Source organism: Globicephala melas, chromosome 9 (genome assembly GCF_963455315.2).
Source record: "Globicephala melas chromosome 9, mGloMel1.2, whole genome shotgun sequence".
Taxonomy (NCBI): Eukaryota; Metazoa; Chordata; class Mammalia; order Artiodactyla; family Delphinidae; genus Globicephala; species Globicephala melas.
In genome coordinates, this window is record NC_083322.1 from 29,769,639 (window position 1) to 29,783,191 (window position 13,553).

The window sequence follows — 13,553 nt, forward strand, 5'->3', positions numbered from 1 at the left end:
AAGCCTTCCTTAACAGCAGGACATGGTTGGATGGAGTTGAAAATTACTCTTTCTATCCCCATCTGCCTTGTCCCTACCTCTATTTTAGCACTTATCACATCCTGTTGTAGAAAAGCTTGCCATCCTGCTTGGCTTGGAACATTGGGAAGTCACATTCTCATTTCATTATTTAAATTTGTATCCTTATCCAAGCACAACCAAACCCCAGCACAATAACTGACACATAGTAGGTGCTGAATAAACTAAACAATGTTGAATAAATATTAATATGCTTTTACCGTAATAGATATTGGGGAAAGTGTTTTCCAAAGTCCATATGAATTAAGTCGATGATGTAATAATGAAACACTGACTATTTATTCACTTGGTTCTTGTTTCTTCTTTCACTTTCAGATATCAATAACTTGTGATACTTATGTAGATTAAATTAACAGAAGCAGGTTTTACCTTAATTTGAGGTTGAAACATTTCCAACATTCATCTTGGATTATTATGTGTGCAAAATCTATCATTTGGACAATCTAACACAAATTTATTAAATGGCCTCATGTTTACCGAGTGGGATTTCAGTGGCAAGAAGATGAACTAGAAAAGAGATACCAAGAGAGCAGAGGAAGTGGAAATCTTGAGATTATTTAAAGAAAGATATGGTAGGATTGATTGGCATGTTAGATGAAGCAAAATGATGAAGCAGACAGGACAAGGTCTACTGTCTAACCTCAGTAATCAGAAGAATGATAGTTTCTTAAAGGAAAATTGAGGAATAGGGAAAAGATACATACCCTGGGAGGGAAGAAGAGTTAATATATGGACATGCTTACTCTGAAATAGCATATTCAATAGCTTATTTTGAATATGGAAACACCATGTAAGCCTTGTGAATATGAAGTTGAATGACCAATGAGAGGGCCGGGATATAAATGTGATGACATTATCCGTACTTAAGTGAAAATCAAACACAAAGAAGTGACAAGTTTTCAAAGAAATAATTATAATGAGGCCAAAAAACTGAGGCCCTGGAAAGCAGAGGTCAGAGTAAAAGTATATTGTTGAGGAGGGAAAGATGAGGGTATTAGAAAAAAGAACTGAGTCACAGTTTACCTTTACTAAGTTTCAGGTCAGTAATTCTGAATAGTTTGGTTATGTTATCAGGAAATATGAGTTGGTCCATATTAGGAATGAAGTAAGAAAAAGACGCAGGATGAACTCGAGAGCATTTTAAACCCCTTTTTTAAAGAAGGTCTTTGTTACATTAGTAACAGAATAAAACGTTGATGGTAGTTGCTGAGTGGACTGCAGTATTGTTTTAGCATTTTTGCTAACTATGAATTTATTTAGTTCTTAAGAAAACAGAAAGAAAAAATATTGGACATTCAGTTAGAGTTGGCAGACTTTGCTTTCTCTGGAAGACCCACTAAAACAATAGAAGGATGTATTTGGTAAGACACAGATTCACAAAGTCAGGAGAAAAGGAAAAGAAACTTGAGCAACACAGTTTTCAAAGCTGAAATGCAAAGATAAGTGGTAAATTATTCAACATATTGTCAAAAGTGAGAATTAATCCAGCAATGGGGAATACCAAAAGTAATCAAATTTATCACATGATCCCCCGAACTCTCAGGAATTGTCACAACCAGCTATCTCTTAAAGTGGAAGGAATTTGAAAGAAGGAGGATTTCTTTTTTTTTTTTTAACATCTTTATTGGGGTATAATTGCTTTACAATGGTGTGTTAGTTTCTGCTTTATAACAAATTGAATCAGTTATACATATGTTCCCATATCTCTTCCCTCTTGCGTCTCCCTCCCTCCCACCCTCCCTATCCCACCCCTCCAGGTGGTCACAAAGCACCAAGCTGATTTCCCTGTGCTATGCGGCTGCTTCCCACTAGCTATCTACCTTATGTTTGGTAGTATATATATGTCCATGCGCCTGTCTCACTTTGTCACAGCTCACCCTTCCCTCTCCCCATATCCTCAAGTCCGTTCTCCAGTAGGTCTGTGTCTTTATTCCTGTCTTACCCCTAGGTTCTTCATGACTTTTTTTTTTTCTTAAATTCCATATATATGTGTTAGCATATGGTATTTGTCTTTCTCTTTCTGACTTACTTCACTCTGTATGACAGACTCTAGGTCTATCCACCTCATTACAAATAGCTCAATTTCGTTTCTTTTTATGGCTGAGTAATATTCCATTCTTTAAGACTGTTTCACAAGCAGTCAGATCCATAGATCTCTACTCATCACAGTTGGGGTGACTTCCCAGACCCCCAGAAGAGCAGGTATAATAGCAGGAATTTTGGAGGGAGCACATGAGGATAAGTAAGGGTTGTTATACTGTACTGAGAGCAAGAGAGCTAAGGAAATACACACATAACAAATTTCAGTCCTCGTCCCCTCATCCCCCGACTTGTCTCCTAGAACCCTGACAGTCAGGCTCTGTCTTTTGGACTGCGAGAAAATAAATTTCTGTTGTTTAAGCTACCAGGTCTGTGACATTTTGTTACAGCAGTGCTAGAAAACTAATAAATGAATACCTGAAATTGAACAATCAAAAAGTCACATTACAAGAATGTCCCATAGAGCAAAGAAGATAAATAAATTCTAAAAGAGAGGGATAATTGAGGAGTGTGGAGGTGGGAACTATTATTTTTCACAGCAAACTTTATATAACTGACTTATTAACATGAATAATTTTGACAGCAATTAAAATTGAACCTTAAAAATACAGATTTTTCTTCACTGGTTAAACAAATGTAACATATAAAGCAATTCATTTTCTGACTTTACTCTTGGAAATCTAGGAGACTTTGAATTGGTGAGCCCCTAGAAAATTAAATTCCATTCTGGATATCATATCACATTGTAATGGATGAAGAAATCATAAAAAAGCTAGTCTGAACTCTCTAAACATACATATAGATTAACTAAAGACCTACCCAAATATAAGCTGTTATTATTATTGTTATTATCATTATATTTTTATGTTCAAGTTGAAGGAGAAAAAGTTCACTGATCGTGTGGAATGTTTTCTTTTTGTCCCTGCAGATGCACATTTCATGCTCTCCCCCTGCTCTCTGCCCTGACAAACTGAACTTTATAGATTGTATCTATGAGCTTTCCTGCCTTCTGTATCAGGTTGGATTTTGAAAATGGGCAAACAAAGCAGGAAGTCAGAGGGAAGGAGGAGACTGAGATCAGGGGATTTGATCTGGCTTTGCTCCTGCTAGGATACCTTGGATTGGTTGTGCCTCTCAATGGAAGATGACTCCTCCTCCCAAGGCTATTGATTCTGTAGGACGTTTTCCTCCCAGATTCTAGAACTAGTCTTTCTCCACCCTTTGACCTCCAAGCTCACTACTAACTCCAGGTTACTGCACTATCCTTGGTTCCCCAACTCTCACTCTTTGTAAATAACCCCTATATAAACAATCCTTGAAGTATATCCTATTTTGAGTGTGCTAATGGAATTTCTGTTGAGCATCCAATCATATAAAATATGGTGAAATATATTAGAAATTAAACAACCACTTCCTTGCCTTCTGATTATATGGCTTATTTTCACATGGGTAGTAATTTCAAAGCTATTTTGAAGTTTAACGTGACTATTTAGGTAACAAACAGTATTTACTAGTATATCAAGATTTGTTAGCTATACAAATGGGCAAAGAAATTGCAATAATTTACTGCACATAAGAGGTGAGGTAAAACAGGGAATGATTGGGCTCTTTAATGTAGCTACCGTGAAGTATCATTGCATGAAAAGAGGAGGCATACAATTATCACGCATCATGTCCAATGTATTATTTATTTATACCAATTGTTTAAAATTGGAGGGAATGGTTTTGTCTTCAGTGTAGCTGTATCACTTGGGTAGAACACAGACAGAAAGGTGTAGACTAAGGTGGCTTTCTAAGTAATAAACTGCCTGATTTAAGTCCTTATTTCTTTCTCATATGTATCAGGGTGGAGCTTTAATTCTTAATTGAGGAAGAGTGTGACAAATATTCATTTCCACTTCACTGGTAAACTAATATAGAAGAATTAGGAGGAGTGAGATTGAAAGAGGCAACATCAGGCCTTAGAAGCAATTTCTGCTTACATTTGACCTAGTGTACTAACTTGTGTGTTTCTTCTAAATCCTAATGGACCCTGCCTTTTCTTCAAGCAAATTTTGTTCCCTGGAGAACAACTTTGCTAGCATTCATTTAGGCGAAATGTTATTTACTTCAATTCACTTAGAGATTATTGAAATATGCTCAACAAAGAAAGACCACTTCTAAAAACGTCTTTAAAATGTTTCAAATCAGGTACACAAGAGATTTGGGGTAGGGCTTTATATCGTTAACTTGTTTTTTTGCATTCTTTCTTGCTTACTTTTCCTTATTTTTGTCTTAATATAGCTCATTTTCAGATTATAAAACTGTAAAATTATTTGAAAACTATAAGAAGGAAATAATATTGTATGGTCAGGCCACGCAAGAAGGCTATTCTCTTGCTCTCTGTACATCCCCTGCCTGACAAGTGCCTGCTTCACCTACACCCTAAGCACATGACTGACCTTCCTCTGTACTTACCCCAGGCCCAGCTAGTGATCGTTCTTATCAAAGGAGCAGTGAGGGGCGGGCCCCTCTGCTGGTTTCCCTGGTAACCAATGAGCCCACCTGATGTCAATTCCCCTATAACGGGTAATTCCACACCCCCACCCCCACCCCGGCCCCACAGCAAAGACTGCTATCATGTCCTGCTAGTCAACTGTTGCATACGGTGGGGTGTCGCTCCAGGACCTTGCTTCAGACGTGTAAGCTCCCCCGTCCATTAAACCATTGATATCTCTATTGCTGACACTGGGCTCTTTCATCAGTCTTGAAGCTGGGCAATCACAGGGCTTGTAGGCCTCTGGGGTGCAGCCCAACAAATATACACCAAATTTTATCATATTATGGTTAATACCCAATGTTTATAAATGAGACCATGCTTACACGTTTTATGTTTATTCTGATTTTTTACATAATGTTATATAATGATAATTATGCCATTATGTACTTAAAAAAACAAGATAAAAATGTATTTGTTTCTAATAATGGCAGATATGAAACTTATTTGTGAATTATAGGCACATATAGGGATTACTAATCAGGACTTGATTACATCTTTCAACATAAAGTACATAATTTGGAAGGACAGGTAATGGATTGAGGATGGGAGAGCGATGGTGCTAGTGTGTTATATCTAAGGAGATTAAGACCAATCCAATAGTATATGGTCAATAGCTCATTGAATTAGACATTAAACATCCTGTGTTGTAGGCTAGGTGCTACCAGTAACTAACTATAATGTGGGTAAATCAATCAATAGAAAAATAAGATTTTAAATGGTTGCGTGCTCATCCATCCTGTATATATACCATAATTTATTTAAGTAATTCCCTATTAGATGATTTAGGTTGATTTCAGTTTGTCAATATTGAAACAAATAAGAACATGATGTATATAAATGAGTCCCTAACATGCAATCTTGGTCACCTACTTCTGAGAGACAGTTTACTGCTGTTGATACCAAGCAAAGTCTTGCTGCCTGAAGCCCATAGAAGCCAGTACTATGGCACTGGCTTTTGAGAAAAGAAAGAGCTTTATTTCGAGGTTGATAGGGCAAGCAAGGAGACAGGCGGAAGGGCTCAACTCTGTCTCCTCCATCCAGGGTTGGGGTAAAATTTAAGCGGTTAGGGGAATTTCAAACTTGGCAGAAGATGATTGGCTAGTCTCTAATCAGTCCATATATGGTAATCCAGCTACTTAGGTTGCTGGAAGCTAGATTTTTCTTATTGAAGGACTTTTTGCTTTGTAAAGAGGTCAGGTTGCAACGTTTCTATTCTTTGAGTTTCATATATTTTTTTTAAGGGTTTCTTTTTTTAATTAAGTGTAACAGGCAAAATTATTTAAGTCAATAAATTTTTAAGGAATTTCACATGTTCTGATTCTTTCCACTGCTCCGGGGTCATCCTGGAGACGTGGGTTCCCATCTCGCACATGCGCAGGGCTGTCTCTGTAAAACAACTCCAGGTTTGATTAATCAACAACGCGTTTTAGGGAAACAAAACCAGTTTAAGCTGGTCAATGTTTTACGTGTAGTTTCACTGCTGTTCTTCTGCCTCTTTTTTCAGTCCTTCGATTTTGGTGCAAATATGGAAAGGCAGTGATGCATAGTGGACAAAAGGTAAGTCAAAGAGTTCAAGGTCGAAATTCTCACTTTTCTTTCTAGGTGTTTCCACATTGGGAATTGTACTTAATCTTTCTTAAAGTAATAATGTAAGCATTTGACGAGATTAGGTAGAGTTCTTTTTTTGTTTTTTTACTCCTTCCATGCATGGCTGCTAGATGTATATATTCTACCCCTTGAAAACACACCAGGTCAAGAGCTGCTGGGAGGCGTGATATCTGATAAGACTGGGGGATTCAGTGGTCATGTGCGTACTGTTGCACCCCTTTGCTGTGACCGGGTTCCTTAGTCCAAGTGCAAGGCAGTGTTATGCTGGGTCTGTCAGTGGATTAAATGCTTTTTATGTTTTTAAATATCGGTGCAGAAAAGGCAAACCTATGCCCTAGATTCGTATTCTTTCTATTCAAAATTAATTGTTGGCTTTTACAAGGTGGAAGGAGTTGAATGTAATCAACGTGCCACTGAAACCGTGGGTTAAATCCATTTCACCTGCCTTCACTAATCAAGGTCCTGTTAAGACTTGCATGTCCTCCAAACAGCAGGTAGCCTAGACAATAAGATGTTTGCCTGAGTTGTTTTCTATGAACTTGGAATCAGCTGCATCTAGTTCCAGTTGAACTGGTTAAGACAGGCTCGGACCACGGACCCTTCCACTGGGCATGCGCAAGCGTCCATATTCAGCGGCCTTTAAAAAGAGCAGAGCCTGGAGCTTAGTTACGCCTGCGCAGAAAGACAATCACCGCACCGTTTTTCCGATCACTGTTCCCCATGCTCCCCGTGTTCCCCACGCCTGAGCCTGCTCTGCTTCGTTGTTATGCCTACATACACCCAGTCTCCTTGCCTTCAAGGAGGTGGATCTGAGATTTGTTCTGCGGTCTCCTCGCTTGGCTGACTCCTGAGTAAACCCTCACTTCGCTGCAAACCTTGATGTCTCGGTGTTTTCGCTCACTGTGCTCGAGCAGGAGGAACCTGGTTCGGTAACACCAAGGGGCGGATTTGCCTCCTCCAGGTAGGATGCTATATCAGGACATAGTGTTGGTGTTTGTGGCTAGGAGTTGGATGTTTAGCAACGGCAGTGGCTAAATCAGCTTTGTGGAGTGGGAACTTACACAGTTGGCCCTATGGGTATCTTTCATCCTTATCACCATGAGTCTTTGTGAACCTAACCGTGCCTGCTGTGGGGCAGACAATGACAAGAGGCCAGCTGATCAAATCAGAATTACTGGTCAAGTAATTCTGTCACCTTTGTTGTTTAGTGCTCCTTCTGTAGTGGATACTCTGTTGGGGGTTAATAAGGAATACAGAGAACCTCACCCTCTGTGCTCACGTCAGTGGTGGTGTCACCATGCCTCTCCCCTGCACCCTTAGCCCTGATCTTTAGGATTTTCTCTTTCCAGGCCTGGCGCAATCAGCCAAGTCTTTTTTTTTTTTTTTTTTTTTTGCGGTACGCGGGCCTCTCACTGTTGTGGCCTCTCCCGTTGCAGAGCACAGGCTCCGGACGCGCAGGCTCAGCGTTCATGTCTCACGGGCCCAGCCGCTCCGCGGCATGTGGGGTCTTCCTGGACCGGGGCACGAACCCGTGTCCCCTGCATCGGCAGGCGGACTCTCAACCACTGCGCCACCAGGGAAGCCCCAGCCCAGTCTTTTGTCACTGCATGTGTCTTAAGTGATTTTCCGTTGGGCCCCAGCACAAAGTGGTAACTAAGCATACTGTCTGAAGCTTTGCTCAATAAGGGAACTCCCCCTACTGCTGCCTTCACTGGGGCACAAGTACAGCAGCAGAACATTTTAGCCTGCTTCCACCTACCGAGCCAACCTACCTCTGAGCAAAGCTTGCTACTTTCCTTCCTCTGTCATTTGCTGATAGAGACTGCACTCTACCCCCATGTGCCCCAGGTGAAAGGTAGAGACATGAGTGCAGCAGTGGTAAATGCCATGGAGATCTGGGCCACATGCTGTTGATGTGGTGTTGCAGGGTTCTTCCTTCCTTAGCTGTCCAACTTTCTTGATCCTAGAGACGCTGTATCCTATTAACTACATCCACACCTCTTTTCAATCAGGCTTTCTTGGCCTTTACTCCAACCTTGTCTCATTAATATAATGGTAACTCTACTTCTGCTGGTTAAATACTTCCACCTGGCCTCTGTTATTAGGGGAGAGGGAGCGTGCAATCCTCATTACTATCAGTGAGCTTAATTCTATGACAGTATTACCATTGTCCCTGTTACAAGGGACAGCAACCATTGAGGTTTACAGTAATGCGTGTGTTCCTCTAACTAGTGCATTCTCTACCATTTTGGTACATAGGGTACCCATCAGGTCCTTGTGCAGAACATAGGTAGCTAGTGGATTTTCCAGCCTTACACAGCATAGCCACTCTAACATGCCTGCTTCTGAGCCTTTTGATCCTTTCCGCATCTACCACAGGCATTTCTATTTAACTTAGTGTGGACCATTACTTTCTCTGTACTTCAGGAGTAGCATGTTAATATTGTTTCCTGAGATCCCTGCCAAAGTATTATATCCTGTAACTTAGGAGAATGCCCAGAGCTTCCCCAGGCATGTTGTGACTTGGCTTTGGTGGCTGGCCATGAGATGAAATGTGAAAGGGTACACGTGTCGTCTTGAAAGCAGAGGCGTCTGCTATAGCTTTAGTAGTTCTACTCTGTAACAGTAAGGAGTGGGCCGCTTTGGCAGGTTCAGAGAGACTTCAGTGGACTCCGGAGTCTCAAGGATTTTGACTGCAGTGAAACATCTGTCCTCAAGCCAGGTCTTAATACTCCATTTTTCCCAACCACATTTGGCATAGCAAATGTGGGTTACGTAGACGGGGCTAAGAGTTAACCTTCCCTGAACTTTGCTACTTATATTGAGTTACATTGAATTGCTGGTCCAATTCATTAGCTATCCTGTCTTCCCTGGAACTCTACTACTCTTCATAATGAAGTTGTGGGTTTCTTCCTTAGCTTTACTGCCCTCTGGCTATAGGAGATGAGTCTTTTTGTGCTACCAAGCAGGACTTCTGCCTTGCACACTTACTTTTATTCAGTGATTAGTCACCTGCTTTTTAATGTCTTCCTCCAGTACGTAAATGGCACTTAGCAAGAATTATCAAGACAGGATTGTTCTTATAACTTGCTCTTCCAAGGGACTTAAGATATATATACTGGCAGGTATAATATTTGTTTTATCTCAAAAATAAGACATTAACTATTGGCAAAATTTAACAGTTGCATTGCAACAGTCTGCAACCAATGGGGTCTTATTTTGCACCTGGTTGTCAGGTGGTCCAGCTCCAAAATTCTGTTTTAGAGCCTGCTTCCTTGGACCCCTCCAGGTACCAACAGTTTTATGGTGGTTTGCCTGGAAAACAGATTATGAGGCAGAAATTTTTATGCTGAAAATTTATAAGGGACTACCTTCAGGGTCAACATCTGTGGAAGAGTAAAGGAAACAAGATTAAACAGGGAAGAACTCAACTGTGATGTAGACCAATAGGTCTCAGTCTCTCCTTTGGGAGCTCTAGGGATGGAACAATACCTGAGATTGCTCCATCTTGAGGCAAGGACACCAGCTGTTAATATCACAGTATCACCCAGGCCCTGGATGCACACTGACCTTTAGGAGGGAGATGTGACCTCAGATAAGTATATTCTTTTCAGCTGAGAACAACTACCTGAGACAGAATCAGCTAAGAGCCATCAGTAGCCAACACTCCCAGCAGCTGGGAGAAGGTGTGCTTAGGTTAGAAGGGGAATAGGGGAAGGGGAATCTAGGTGGCACATACTACGCTCCAGAAAATGTATTTTAAGTGAGATTGACATAAGATCTGTCTTAAATACTTTGTCAAATATTCCTAGTACGTATTGCTAGTATTAGTATATAATGTCATCAACATGTGAATGCACCATTATATATAAATTTATGTATGTACAGATACATTCATAAATTTACATGGGTCTTATGTTTACATAGTTCCAGGCCATCTGAAAAATATAATTATCACAAATCATACTATTGTCATTAGTGTTTTATAAAAATCTGATTATGGTTCTTTTTAACATAATAAAAGCTGATACTGAAAATGGAGAAAAGGAAAAGAAGAAACTTAAAAACACGTTACATTATTTGTAGTTTTCAGTATGAGGAAAAGGCAGAAATAATTCATGGTAGCCAAAGGGTTTAAAGAGAATAGAATTTTACAAATACTTGAGAGAAAAGGGAGCAAAAGATGTAAGGAAGGAACATTAATAAAGGCTGGTAAGTTAATGATGATTCTGAAGGTTCTGAGCTATTGAGATCATTTTAAAAAATTCATACTGGAAAGAAATAAAGGAATGGGAAGCTTTGGATTATTTATCAATAATCAAGGAAAATTACTTCTTAAATGCTAAGAAAATATGGTGAATATCTCCTTTAGAGAAATGAGAGTTAAATAAAAATATTAATAACTGGTCTTAAGTTTCTCTCTCTCTTTCTCTCTCTCTGTTTTAAATAATTTGTAAAGTTATAGCCTCTACCTCTCACCTCCTCCTTATCTGGCTCTGGATTTTGATCCTAATGCTGTTTCAATAGTGATTTCCATTTCTCTGAGCTGGAGGATACACTCTTCTCTTCAGACAAGGGACTCCTTCTGGCTGGTAGCCAGCCCACTAGCTGACTCTCCCACTCCCAAAATGTGAGAGATCCTCTCTTTGGCCTGTGTTTGCCCAGCCCTGGCACTGCCTTCAGGCAGCAGTTACAGGCAAGCATAACACTAAGCTCTCTAGAATTATGACATGGTACGTATGATATTAGGATATATATGTAAACAAAATAATCTCGATCTCGTCATTTTCTTTCTAGTAATCATATCTGTTTGCAAGAGCTCTACATTTTATAAAGTAAACACCATCTCTGTAAGAGTTCAGTCTATTTTCCACTCTGAATTTGAAATTAAATGAAACAAAACCTTGCCTGAGGAAAAGGTGAAGTAGTCATACTGTCTTCAACTAATAATCTCAGTACGTTTTCTTTCAGCTCTCCCTCACATCTCTGGTAAGATGACCACTGCCTGCTGTATCATATTTTACTACTACCAGTGTTGAATCTCAATGAGATGTTTTACTATAAGATCTATTTTTAACATGCTTTTTAATTATAAAATGCAACAGAAAAAAATGTTAATTCATGACCATTCATATTACTCACTCTCACCTGCCCCAGAAGTACCCAGTAGAGTTTTCCTTTGCCCGAGAGGTTCCTGGGCCATTTTTACACACATCACAATAAAGAGTGACAAGCAATGTCATGAAGCCAGAAAGGCCAATAGGCTTTACGTTGGAAAGAACCGTGTGTCTGGTAAACGTTAGCTACAAGCCAAGTGAATGTATTAAGGCCAAACTTGTGTTTTTCTCCCCCAATTCAGATGTTGAAATCCTAACCCTGGTACCTCAGAATGTGACCATATTTGGAGATAGGGCCTTTAAGAAGGTCATTAATTAAAATGAGGTAATTAGGGTGGTCCCTAATCTAATATGACTGGTGTCCTTATACGAAAAGGCAAGATTAGGATACAGATGTCTCAGAAGGAAGACCATATGAAGGAATGTAGAAGACAACCATCTGTGAGCCAAGAAGAGAGGCTTCAGAAGAAAGCAACCCTGGCAACACATTGATATCAGACTTCCAGCCTCCAGAATTGTGAGAAGACACATTTTTGTCAAGCCACGCAGCTTGTGGTACTTTTTTATGGTAGCCCTTGCAAACGAATACAAAAGGAAAAATTCAAAATGCTCAAATAATTATTGTGTTCTGGAAGGTAGATTGGAGTATTTTAGAAGGAAGAATGCCTGAAACCTTAGGGCAAGCTACTAGCAGTTTCAAGTTTAGGACAGAGTTTAAGAATGAAGATTGTAAGGCAGTTTGACATTTATTATGTAGGTAACCTCTATCGGCCTTTTTTTGTTGTTTTTTTTTGAGAGAGACTGCAGCAAAATTTTAAATTATTTTTGTATATCGAATAAATGTTCTCTGGATTAGCAGAGATTAGAAAAGCTACCAAGTACTTGATTTTATATGTACGTGTTAACAATTATTAGCTACTTAGTACCTAGTATATTACCTCTAGTCATGATGAAAGTTCCTAGGCCAATAGATGAGAAATGACTTGTTCAAGTTGACCCAGAGATTCCAGAGCTGGAGTTTAACCTAGATTAATCTGATTGGAACAATCGAGTTCTTTCTAGCCTATGTTGTGCAGTTTGTGTTTGGGAAGCAGCTGCTCCTTGTAGTAGACGGTTGTTGCCTTGCCAGGATTCCCTTTACTGATCTGAGGTCACCCGTCTCCCAGGTTCTGTGAGTGTGGGCTACCAACAGTTGAAGCTAAACCATTCTTCCTAGAATTGCCCTTAGAGTGTGGGAGATAGTTTGCTTCAGGGTAGGATGGCTCTGTGGACGTTCCTCTGCTTAGAACTCCCCATAGGATTAGGCTGAGGCTGGATTTCATCTGCATGCACATGTTGTAGGCTTCTGCCCCTTTCCTGTCTTTCTCACCCCCTTAAATGTTTTCACCTGAGAATAATATTTTAGTCACTGCCTCAAGAATCCCCGTCCAGGGACTAAGCTTCTCGAGCATCTAAGACAAGGTTGTAGTAACTGGTTGAATAGTAATATGAATCAAGCTTATAGGTAAATATAATACAAAAAAAAAAGAACCTAGCAGCTTTTTGACATGTAGTTAAATATACATCACATCACAGGGAAACAATAGTTGAAAACACATAATCTGGAAAAAATGCTTACTGCAATCTACAATATTATGAAGAAAATTAAAAGCATTTTTTAGCATAGACTGCAGTTTTTGCCAAAGTACATTGGTTGTTACATAAATTTTATAGTTCTTTGTGTCAGGACTAGATGATTACAAGCATAGAATCGCAATTCAAATTTTCTTAGTCCAAATGAAAATTCATTGTCATTTGTGTCTGGAATTCAAGGGTCAAGTTTACTTTAGACATACGTGGACCTAGAGGTTTCAGTTACTTACTTTCTATATCTTTGGCTTTATTTGCTTTATTCTATACACATATAAAGCTACCTCTGTAAAGGTAACTTTTCTAATGCCTAGGCAAGATTGGAATTGGCCTTGCCTAGGTCATTTGCTAGTGGTGAAGTAATCACTGTGTCCCACAGTATGTGGTACTCTCATTGAACAACCTGGGTAGTGCATATACCACTGCAGTGCAAAGAGGCAGGTATTGACAGCACAACTGTGGCCACACAGAGAAAGAAATTCCTAGTGAAGCCCTGAAAAGGGGCATGTGAATGCATATTAGGTAGACAAAAATACTTTTAT

General features: G+C 39.6%; 1 long non-coding RNA gene across 8 annotated transcripts in view; it reads left to right on the plus strand.

Annotated features, from left to right (window-relative positions):
- Positions 1 to 13,553, plus strand: part of LOC115853879 (uncharacterized) — a 135,396-nt gene that overhangs the window by 24,936 nt on the left and 96,907 nt on the right. For 5 of the 8 annotated variants that reach the window (XR_011377717.1, XR_011377718.1, XR_011377720.1 and 2 more), the window contains 2 exons: positions 6,162 to 6,214; positions 7,066 to 7,226. This is a non-coding gene — a long non-coding RNA (uncharacterized lncRNA). Of the gene's footprint in view, positions 1 to 1,858; positions 6,215 to 7,065; positions 7,227 to 13,553 lie in introns of those variants that run through there. The other 3 variants (XR_004039773.2, XR_004039772.2, XR_004039770.2) reach the window with 2 other exon arrangements.